The following is a 12,570-nucleotide window of genomic DNA, read 5'->3' as shown; positions in this document are numbered from 1 at the left end:
GATGACTGGATCGATGGTAACGTGATGAGTGGCAGAGATTTAAGTGTTGCTTGCAGGAGGGTTTTCTGGAAAGTTCTTGCTGTATTCCAGTGCTGCTGCTAGTGATAAATAGTTCGGTTCATCCTCGCGGTTCTCCTTGTGAGGCCTCCTTTTGGATTTGACATCTTCACTATTTTCAAAATCTCTGCTGACTCAGATGTGTATGTGTCGCTTTGCTTTTGTGACAGTTCAGACTTAGCTTTGTTCACTGTGTGTCGAACCTGGTCCATCTGTTGACTGTTTGGACTTCTCATTCTGACAGGTGCAGGATGGTTTCCGTGGACGCTGTCCTCTTGGCTCTCTGATGAAATGTCCTTCACTGTGGCGCTGTTGTTCGCCCTCCAGTGGCCGTTTTGGGGTAATTTTCAGAGAAAGAAAGGAGGACAGTCTTTTCAGAGGTGGCTTTTGCTTACCGTAGGCTTTATGGACGAAGTTCTGCAGCTGTCAGGTGAGGGTAGGCCATAAATCCTAAGTGTTGCATTACGGTAAAACAAAACTTTGCAGGGGGAGGATCTTGATGTTTCCTCCATTCTTGGCTCGTTTTGTGAGCTGGAGTAGACTGAAAGTCAGTTGTAGTTATAGGCCTGTGGAGTTTCATTTCTGCTTTGTTTTAAGTCCATTGCAGCTATTAGTCCTCATCGTGATTCTGGATCTGAAAACTCTTCTATCAAGGCCATTTGCAGCTGCTTATAATCCAACTTGACACTTTCTGACTGCCGGTCCAGGAAGCTCCTCACCTAATGGCTGGAAGTAATCCATAGCAGATACAGCTGGTCTCTCGTGGTTACATTCGACAGCGTGTGCACATAAAAGTCAATGTTTTGCAGGTAAGCGTGGATGTCATGGACACCTGCAGTGTTTGGACTAAATGTTGGACTGTTTCTAGCCAGCTTGTCAAGGTCTTTGGGCCACGCCATGTGTCTTTAGACAGTGTTGGGAAAGGTGTTGGCCCCACCCCTTTTGTGTTCTTGTGAAAGGGTTGTGGACGCTGGCTGGCAAAGTTCTTAACAGTGGGCTCTCACCCCCCCTCCTTTTCAGCAGGAAACTTTGGTGGGGGAGTGCAGAGACACTGATTGGATGAGAGGAGAATTATGCTTTCTCTCTCAATGGTTCAGCTTGCATTCTGAAACCATATAAAAGTTCTTTTTGGACGGAATCACGTTCGTCCTTAGGTTGGTGATGTTGCTGAACAAGAACTTGAATTTCAGCTTGAGCAGCTTGCAGGTGGTTTTCGTAGGCCTTGGACTTGGCATCACGTTTTTTCTGTTCTGCCTTGGCTCTTACCAGAAGACTTTTGGCCTGCAGGAGCTTTCCCAGCTCCTCTTTGGCGGTCTTTTCCTGCTGCTCTCTGTGCTCGGTGTCTGTGTGGAGTTGTGAGATGGCCTTGTGAAGTTGTCCCGCCTCATTCTTTATCCTCTTGTGTTCCTCCTCAATCAGCTGCTGCCGATCCTTGGATTCCTGTGTCAGCCGATCTAGACGAGTCTGCGCGTCCTCCTGATTCCTCCAGGCTTCCTTTGCTTGAAGCTTTAGCGTTGCTGCATCCTGTTCCAGGTGGGTGACGTTCCTTTCGTCCCACTTTAGCTGGATGATGATGTTGTGAGCGATGGCACCTGTGATCCTTGCCATCTCCTTGTGGCTTTAGCTCTGCGTTGAATCACGGGCTATGATCTCGTCCAGGTTGCCATCCCGTTGCTCTCGGTCTCGACGCTGCAGATCGTTGGCGACATTGGGCAGGAGGTCAGATGTCGGATCGTTGAGCCATGCCTCCAGCTGCTCACAGTGGTTGGCAGGGCTGGGTGATCTGGACACGTTGGTGCACTGGTGGGTGACAAAACACAAAGAGCCAATACAAGTCCGCAGAATTTTAACGAGCTAAAATAAATAAATAAAAATATGGTCTATGTGGGTCTAACTGACGTGATCAGCTAGTGGCACAAATAAAAACTATTATCGGGGCCTTGCTTCGGCGGCGCAGATAATTAGTGTGGGTAAAAAGGGAAAAAGTTTAGTGAATGGACGATGTGTTTTAACCTATTGGTCGCTTCAGACATTTGGTTAATCGGTCGCATTACTAATACATTTTCTCATGGTTTGTGCAGATATGGTCTTTCAGCCCAAAAATAAAAATAAGATCAAAATAATTAAAGTTAATTAATTATAATGATAAAATAAAATAAAAAGCAAATAGAAGGTGAGAAAGATAAATTGCTGAAAATAAAACAAATAAAATAAAATGGATAAAAATAAAAGAGATTCAAATAAAAATAAACTGAAAAGAAAATAAGACAGCCAAACAGACAAAGTCAGAAGGCTGAGAAATGAAAAGGATGTGAGAGGAAAATAGGGATGAGAAGGGGATCCCTGTTTTAGCTTAGCAGGTTCTCTACCCTAGATTTAATGACAGGGCCTTACAGGGAGAGGGCACTATGAAGTCATGCGAGCTAGGGGAGTGGCTTAGCTAGAGTGGCTGGGCTAGGCCCAACTTGCGAGGGACAGGGGGCTTATCCTATTGCACCAGTTAAAACATAAATGAATTCACTGAGAATGGGACTTATGGGGCTAGATTCTATTCACAGTAAAGAATTAATTCAATTAAAATTTAAAATAAATCAAACTGCATTAAATTTAAATTTAAACTTAATTAAAATACAATCTCTACAATAGAAAAGAAAATAGGAAAGTAGGGAGCGGGAGAGAACAGCAAAAATGAAATAAAATAAATCAAAATAAAATAAAAATAAAATAAAGAAATAATAACTTAATAAAGGCATAGCAATATTAATTATTATTTATAATTTAAGACCATAACATTCAATATGTAGGAAATAAAACTACAAAGTAGTAGAATAACCTAGTTATCAAAGTGAGATCAAAAATCCCAGTTTGACTCCTGTCATACACTCCCAAAAGAGTTTATGAGAGGACCAAACAAGCTTTCCCCACCAGATGGCGATATTTCGCCCAACAAACAAAGAAAGCGGAAGTCAGGCGTAAAGTGAGAGAGAAGGAGAAGTGTTAGACACTCAAGACTGACATCTAGTGTTAGAACTAGGTAGTACGCTTTAAACTGACAAAGATTCGCTTCCATACAATAATTACATCGGCGACCGCTGCGTTGCTAAGACAACGGATGTAATTTGAGCTGTGTTCGTCCGGTGCCAGTTTTGGCTTACGTTACCGGGACACACAATAAATAAAAGTCTAACGGGCTTTCTTCTACGTTGACATAAGTTACTTGATCAAGGTTTATCTCCTTTAAAATTGAAAAGTCTTACAATTTTAAAAATCCACGTACGTGAATAAAATGGAAAAATGCAATAGACAGCTTCTCTAATTGTAAATAATTTCCTGGAGATAACAAAAAGGCCTTATCAGATGGGAGTACTCACTCGACCACCGCTTCGCTCTAAATAAAGGAATTATACTCTTTGTTAGGCGGAATCAGACGGTAATGCGGTTACCTTAAAGACTGCAGTTAACTATACATAACAGGGGCGCGAGTCTGTTATGTCCTGAAAATGATACAGGAAATTACATTTTCATTCATACCAATATAAGAACGAACACAGTTATAGCTGATAGTTCTTTTCATTCACACAATGCAAAACACATTTGACCTGTTAACTGTTTTTGCTCAGAAATAATGTTTAAATCTGCCCGCGCTTTCTCCACCATTAATATGTAGCGATTCAGCGTGAGGAGGAGAACGGCGTTATTTAAAACACCATAAACCTCCAACCGAAACACTACGGGAATTTAAGGGAATTTGGGGAAATTCCCATATTTAGCTCAAATGGAATAATAAGTACAATTAACTAATTAATTATACAAATTATTAAGATTTTAAACTGATTTAGCAGAATAATAATAACAATTAATTAATGTATTTGTCCAGCAAATACTCATAATTGTTCATTTAAGAAGTTAATTCTGTGGCCTTTAGAAAATAACATTCTTACTGCTATAAAGTATGTTTAAGCATGTAGCTTTAAGATCTTAACGGCAGATTAAGTGACATTTATTTCATGAGCATTGAACACAGAAACAATTCAATTGTGAAATGCAAAACCGGTTTATTAAACTACGTTACACTACAAAAACATACAAGACTAACTATACATACAAACAACAAACAAGAAACATATATGAAAGAGAAAGAATGGAAAATTAAGAGAGAGAGAGAGTAAAGGAAGGGCAATATCACTATAGACTTAACTTCTGCACAAATCATCAGAACTCTAAGAATCACCTTAATTAAAAGGGGCAATAACTTTTTACAGCGAATGAACAAGCGATACTTGCGTTTGGCTTTTGTGAGGCACGTGTGTACGTCCAGCTGTATGGGCGCGTATGCGAGGAAGAGAGTTCCTGAGTTTGTGGTCACGTGACGGAGTCCTTGGAGGTGTCCGTAGGAGTTGTTCCTTTTTGGGTTAGTCCGTCGGTCTGGTTGATCTGTGGCGATTAATTTGTCCAATTTGTTAAAGTTTGTCCAAGTGTCAGGGTGCCCGTGAAAATAGAAGGATAGGGGTCCCACAGCAGGAAGCTGAGCTGGGAGCTGAGCTGGGAGAAGAACTGTAGGCCAACTGTGTGCTGATGAGCGTTGATGAATTGGGGTGCAGGCCTCTTAACCTGAGTTTAGACCAACCCCTTGAAGTTCAGATGACCAATCCAAAAGGGTGTTGATAGAGTAGGAAAACTTTGTCTTTGTTTTACCAGACTCATTTGCATAGATGGACTATGCTAAAGTTTTTGTTAAATAATAATTTTGATTAATATTTAACAAGTTTGATATCAGTCATGGTCAGATGATGCACATCATTGATCAGGAAAGGAAAAGGGGATTATTAAAAGTGTAAACAAGGTATGGTTTGAAACACACATCAAATAGTAATCTCATGAATGTGAATTATGAGACATGCTAAAATGAACAAAGCATCCCTATAGTGTTACAAGAAAATGGTTCATTACAGATACAAACATGCAATACAAGGATATATAATATATACAATTTAAACCAATTTATTTTGGTCTTAGCTGATATCTTAGACAGAATCATTTTTGTGTCATGGCTGCTTCGTCTCTGCTCACGGTTTGAAGTTTGCTTTGAGGTGTTAATTTGCTTAGATTGGGACAATAAAACAGCCAGAGACAGTCAATAGGTCTGGAAATGTGTGTTATCAGGAGATTAGGATCTTCTGATGAAAGTGTCCGAGCAGACCTGGTGACAAAACTCAATCTAGGGTCACAGCATGAAACCGTTAACGACCCAGACTGAAAGGACCTCTAGTTGACGTCCAGCCAGATGTTACAGCATTATCACTCCGAAGTAAACAAACCCCAAAACAAAACAGTACTTGTAAATTTACAAATAAGGTCAGGCAGTGTAATACTGAGTTTGTTTTGTTATTTTTTTTAAGTGCATAACATCAAATGCTCAAGTACAACACAAAATTAAGTTCATATACGTTAAGTCTTATAAATAAAACGAGCTAACAATAAAAGTGCAGTAAATGGGGCAGGAACGAATTTCAAAATTCATTAACATCACAGTGTGTAATCATGTTCCATCAGTGGATGCTGCACACCAAGAGGAGCAGAAACCCGTGCTGCCAGTCTATCCCTGAACTGGACTGCAGACCTATCAACGGGGTCCGCTGCATCAGGTGGTGGTGGTGGGCAGGGGGGTTCAGCATCCTGTGCATCGTCCGGCTCAAGCACATCACCATTTGTTAAACACACATTATGCAGGAATGCACATGCGATTACCACGTGCGTACAGAAGCCGACTTTTACCTCTAAAGCAGAGAACAATGTTCTCCTCCACCTTGCTTTCATCATCCCAAAAGCTCGCTCGATTACTATTCGGCCTCGTGAATGGCATCGATTGAACCTTTCCTCCACTGGTCCTTGTAAGGGCAGCTTATATGGTGTAACAACTCGGATTGGCCTATCAATACTTGGATACCCACCGTCACCTAGAAGAAAGTAACCAGCTGGGGGATATTCAGCATTGTAATAAAGTGGACTGTTCTTAAAAACACGAGTGTCATGAACAGATCCAGGGTAGCCCACAAAAATTTTAAGAAATCGACCTGAGTCACACACTGCCTGCATTTGGATGCTATAATACTGTTTGTAATTGAAGTATTCCTCTTTATTTCGGCCAGGTGGTTTAATTCTTATGTGGCATCCATCAATTGCTCCCACCGCCGTGCCAGTTGCGCAAATCCAAGGCCAATGGTATGAAGTTGTTCTGGACGAGGATAACAAATAACCCAGCCTGCTGCCACTGCATTCTTTATTTCCCTGGCGATTTTATGCACAACTCTGCACATGGTTGATTTGGGAATAGAAAAGGTCCGCCCCGTAACTCTGTAAGACAGTGCGTGTGCAAGCCAGTAAAGAAAAATAAGTACTTCCAAGTGTTTTCCCCATCCATGGTCATGCATGTTCATGTCCATAAGAATCTGAATAAGACTGCTGACTGACTTTCTGTTTAGACAGAAGTCTGGCCGCATATCTCTTTCGGCATCGAAATAAATTCGGAGCACAGGCATGGACCGATTTAACCCCGTATATCGAAACAGTCGGCTGACCTGTAAAGCAAAATCAATCAATCAATAAATAAATAAGCAACTTAATGCACTCGTGAGTTCTGACAAATTTAACGTAACCAATAATTATATTTCCTAGTCTACCTCTTGCTCTGTGTGTGCCACCAGCATTTGAATAAACGAATAAAAAACACTCTCTTTTGCGACGTTGGAGCTGACGACGGCGATATGGCTGCATGGATAGCCATTCTGCAAGCACAAAAGTAAAAACAAATATAGCTGCAAAGCAGCGATGCCGGGGTCAAGCCAAAAAGGGCACAGAATGAAGTATCAATAATGACTGTCTTGATTTTAAATCTAAGTTTTCAGTAGATTAAGGCAAAAATTGCAATTTTTCAAATCTTCTTTATCTTGGTGGTGCTGCACCGAAACAATAGATGGTGCCGCGGGTCATGATTGTGATGACACCCACCAAATTTTATATACATATGATTAAGCAATGTTGAGATATAGCCTCAAATGACTTGACCACTGGGGGCACTGCACCAAAACAATTGATGGTGCCTCAGGTCATAATTGTGATGACACCCACCAAATATGGTGTACACACAATAAAGCGATCTGGAGATAAAGCCTCAAAACTCTTAACCACTAGGGGGCACTGAAAAGTTTACAAGGGCTTTCAAAAAAATGCTGATGAAATAGGTGGCTCTGTGACAAAACATTTCATGCACCCTCAGTACATGACATTTACAAGTTGTGAAACATTCACCTATTCATACACTGTCAGCCATGCGAGAGCCATCCAGCTCATCAGGAGCAGTTGGGGTTCTCAATGATACCTCAACACTTGGTCAGGTGGAGCTGGGGTTTGAACCACCAACCTTCCGATTTGTAGACATCCTACACTAACCACTGAACCACTGGAAACACGCACATTAATATGCAAAACTTTTGCAAAGATATAGCCTCAAATCCATTCCGGCGTGCTTGCCATAATATTTGTTGATGCGCTATACAATAACTGATTGGTCTATCAAAATCTTTTTATGACTTTTTGTCTAGAGTCTAGATTGTGTGTACCAAATCCAAGCCAATCAAATGAACGCTGTAGGAGGAGTTTGAAAAAGTTGGTATGCTTTGTAATTGAAAATGGCCATCCGAAAACATTTTGGTATCGTTTGACTCGGCATGCCTCAAGGAATCTAACAATAGCAATTTCATGATTTTAGATTCAATTTTGCAGTATAAAAACAAAAACCGTCACTTTTCAAATCTCGTGACCACTAGGTGGCCTTGTGACAAACCGTTCCATGCACCCTCAGTTCATGACATATAACAGTTGGGGTTAGATGTCTCACTCATGGACACCTCAACACTTGGTAAGGTGGAGCTGGGGTTTGAACCACCAACCTTCCGATTTGTAGACAACCTACACTAACCACAGAACCACTGGCAATGCATACATTAATGTGCAAAACTTTTGCGAAGATATAGCCACAAATCCATAATTTTAATATCAAGCTAGCATTAGATATAAGCAAAAATAGCAATTTTTCAAATCTCGTGAACACTATGTGGCACTGTGACGAAACTGTGCACGCACCCTCATGTCATGACTGCCATCAAAACTACTTTGGCAAAGATACAGCCTCAAATCCGTTTGTTCGCGCTCTACGTAAAATGTTATGACGCGGTATACGGAAACGGATCGGCGAATAGACACGAATTCCATAACTTTTTGCCATGAGTGTCTCTAGATGCTAAACACCCATTCTTTACGCAAATTGGACAAAAGCTCTAGGACAAGTTCGAAAAAGTAGGTTTTACAAACAATTCAAAATATCAAAATAATTAGCATAACCGAAATGACGTCATATGGTGAAATCAAATTGGCATGAGCCAAGGAATCAGATGAAACAAGAATTGCGTTTCTATGACGTATGGGTCAGCAGTTATAACCAAAAATGCAAGTGAAAATTTGGACTGTTGGTGGCGCTATAGGGTTTGACAAAGACACTCCAAATTTGGTGTGGGGACTATTTGGAATGTCCTCTTTGAGTGTGCCAAAATTCATAACTTTCCGACAAAAAAAGTTAAAAATCAAAATGGCCGACCCCCAAAATGGCCGACTGAAAACCATTTGGTATCGTTTGACTCGGCATGCCTCAAGGAATCTAACAATAGCACTTGTATAATTTTAGACTCAAGTTTGCAGTAGTTATAAGCAAAAATAGCCATTTTTCAAATCTCGTGAACACTAGGTGGCGCTGTGACGAAACTGGGCACGAACCCTCAGGTCATGACTGCCATCAAAACAACCAAGTGTCGTGTGAATACGTTTAACTTTGGCGAAGATACAGCCTCAAATCCGTTTTTACGCAATCTACGTAAAATTCGTTGACGCGGTATACGGAAACGGATTGGCGAATCGACACGAATTCCATAACTTTTTGCAATGAGTGTCTCTAGATGCTACACACCTACACACTTCTTTACGCAAATTGGACAAAAGCTCTAGGACAAGTTCGAAAAAGTAGGTTTTATAAACAATTCAAAATATCAAAATAAATAGCATAACCGAAATGACGTCATATGGTGCAATCGAATCGGCATGAGCCAAGGAATCAGAAGAAACAAGAATTGCGTTTCTATGACGTACGGGTCAGCAGTTATAACCAAAAATGTAAGTGAAAATTTGGACTGTTGGTGGCGCTATTGGGTTTGACATAGACACTCCAAATTTGGTGTCTTGACTATTTGGAATGTCCTCTTTGAGTGTGCCAAATTTCATAACTTTCCTACGTACGGTTCTATGGGCTGCCATAGACGCAATGGCGGAAGAAGAAGAATAATAGATAATAATAATAATAAGAAAACTAACAATCCCAATAGGGGTCTCGCCCATTCTGGGCTTGACCCCTAACTACAGGCAACATATTTCTCCCACCAGAATGGACTCTATGCATGCTTAACTTCCGCGTTTGACTCAAGGCTGCTCTTCAGTTTCCGGTACGGGAGATTTAAAGCGGAGTGACGGCAGAATCGCTAAATGTACTCGTTGTTTGCTGGATTTACCCAAATTTACAACCTGTGATGTGTGAAGAATTGTCCAGATGTGCAAACTCGAGAAAGGTTACAAGTCGTCTTATCTCTGTAATCATTATGATATGTTCATCATACTAGCAGAGCTTTGTGCTGTTTTTATGATTCAGGATTAATGTCTTTGTAATGTTATCTTAACCCTCAAGAGTTCCTTTAAAAAACTTCCTTAAGTGTTCCTAAGGCCACAAAATGACACCTTCACAAAACTGCTCTAAAAATATCATAAGTCAATATTTTTTTTTCATTTTAAACGATGCAGTCTTTTAGAACTACTTCTTCCTGAAACATAGATATCAAATATTGATTACATTTGTGGAAATTTTAACCATTTATATGCCTGTTTGTTTACATTAGCCCATGTTTTTTTTAACAGAAAAAAACAAAAAAACTAAATATTTTCCAAAAAACACATTTGAACCACCATGTGATTATTATTATTATTATTATACCCTGAGATGGGTCAAAGATTGGTAGCAACATTGATTTTCATGCATTGTTATTTTTTGAACAAGGTCAGATTTTATAAAAAACTTCCTTAAGTGTTCCTAAGGCCACAAAATGACACCTTCCCAAAAATTGCTCTAAAAATATCATACGTCAATATTTTTTTTCATTTTAAACGATGCAGTCTTTTAGAACTACTTCTGCCTGAAACATACATATCAAATATTGATTAAATTTGTGGAAATTTTAACCCTTTATATGCCTGTTTGTTTACATTAGCCCATGTTTTTTTTAACAGAAAAAACAAAAAAACTAAATATTTTCCAAAAAACACATTTGAACCACCATGTGATTATTATTATTATTATACCCTAGGATGGGTCAAAGATTGGTAGCAACATTGATTTTCATGCATTGTTATTTTTTGAACAAGGTCAGATTTTATAAAAAACTTCCTTAAGTGTTCCTAAGGCCACAAAATGACACCTTCCCAAAAATTGCTCTAAAAATATCATACGTCAATATTGTTGTTCATTTTAAACAATGCAGTCTTTTAGAACTACTTCTGCCTGAAACATAGATATCAAATATTAATAAAATTTGTGGAAATTTTAACCCTTTATATGCATGTTTGCTTACATTAGCCCATGTTTTTTTTACAGAAAAAAAACAAAAAAACTAAATATTTTCCAAAAAACACATTTGAACCACCATGTGATTATTATTATTATTATACCCTAGGATGGGTCAAAGATTGGTAGCAACATTGATTTTCATGCATTGTTATTTTTTTAACAAGGTCAGATTTTATAAAAAACTTCCTTAAGTGTTCCTAAGGCCACAAAATGACACCTTCACAAAACTGCTCTAAAAATATCATATGTCAATATTTTTTTCCACTTTAAACGATTCAGTCTTTTAGAACAACTTCTGCCTGAAACATACATATGAAATATTAATTCAATTTGTGGAAATTTTTACCCTTTACATGCCAGTTTGTTTACATTAACCCATGTTTTTTAACAGAAAAAAACAAATAAACTAAATATTTTCCCCCAAAAAACATTTGAACCACCATTTGATTATAATTATTATTAGACCCTAGGATGGGTCAAAGATTGGTAGCAACATTGATTTTGATGCATTGTTATTTTTTGAACAGGGTCAGATTTTATACAAAACTCACACTTCCTAAGGCCAAAATGATCCTAAGGCCAAAATGACACCTTCCCCAAAACTGCTCTAAAAATATCATATATCAATAATTTTTTCCACTTAAAACTATTAAATGTTTTAACACTACTTCTTCCTGAAACATATATGTCAAATATTAATTAAATTTGTGGAAAATTTAACCCTTTAAATGCCAATATGTTAACATTAATCGAACCACAGTGTTCGGCTGATGTCGTGAAACCTTTTGTGGGACATCGTAGCCCAGATAGTGACCTGTCCTGATTTCTCACTCCAGAGACTGAGGGCTGATTCATTTTTTATCTGTAAACACCGGTCAGAATGAGCAGGCCCACATAAGCCTGCAGTTTCTCTGTCTCAAGATCTCTCCAGTCTATGACTGTCTCCCATGTAGATTTGTCATGGCCCCAATATGCTGCAGGATTTCATGCATCAGCATCAATGAAAACCTTCAAGTCAGGGCACTGATTTGGGCAGTGGCCTGTGTGAGCCCTGGGATCAAATCTCTGGCTGCTGGGAAGTAGCGGAGCGTCTCCATGTTTGTGGGAGACCAGAAGATTTTTCAATATTTGACGTCCATCCTGTCGCCCCTTCATCCATCTCCTCTCTGCTCTCACCTTCTGACAAGTCTTCTGAAGATCCCTCTAATGAATTAGACTCCAGCTGGTCTACTTCCACCTCTGAGGCCTCCGTGTCGACCTCAGAATCCTCGGAGGAAGATGAAGAGCCATCCTCGCTCTTGAAGTGCATGATTATTTCTAGAGCCTTATGTGTGCTGTAATGCCTTGCCATTTTCACTACTTCTGCTATACTGTTCATACTTATAGCAGTGTACTTGCATAAACAACATGAGCGAGAAACAAAATGAAGATTGATTTTGTTTCGGTTCTTGCCTCTTATCGTTTTTATTACTGAATTAGTTTATAACGCAGAATGTGGCCTTCAAAGAGAGAAGAATTTGGATATGTTGAATATGCCCCCCTGCCCCACTCAACACCGACCCCACCCCGACATCACCAACACCCCCTTATCCCTCAGACACACTTTTTTTACACACACACCAATTTTCAACATTAAAGGTTTATCTTTTCAGCAGCTATGCGGTCCGCAGAAAACAGCAAAAATTGTGACATTTTGATGAATGCATGAAATGGTAAAAAGTAGCGCCACCTGGTGGACAAGTATAAAAATTAAAACTTCAAGGCCAGTAGTTTAAAATGATATATTGACATAA

General features: G+C 39.4%; 1 pseudogene; it reads right to left on the bottom strand.

Moving 5' to 3' along the window:
- Window positions 1-1,677: 1,677 nt before the first annotated feature.
- Window positions 1,678-12,086, bottom strand: LOC141280915 (uncharacterized; annotated as a pseudogene).
- Between the last annotated feature and the right edge of the window lie 484 nt (window positions 12,087-12,570).

Source organism: Paramisgurnus dabryanus, chromosome 16, assembly GCF_030506205.2.
Source record: "Paramisgurnus dabryanus chromosome 16, PD_genome_1.1, whole genome shotgun sequence".
NCBI lineage: Eukaryota > Metazoa > Chordata > Actinopteri > Cypriniformes > Cobitidae > Paramisgurnus > Paramisgurnus dabryanus.
This window is presented reverse-complemented; position numbering and strand designations above follow the sequence as displayed.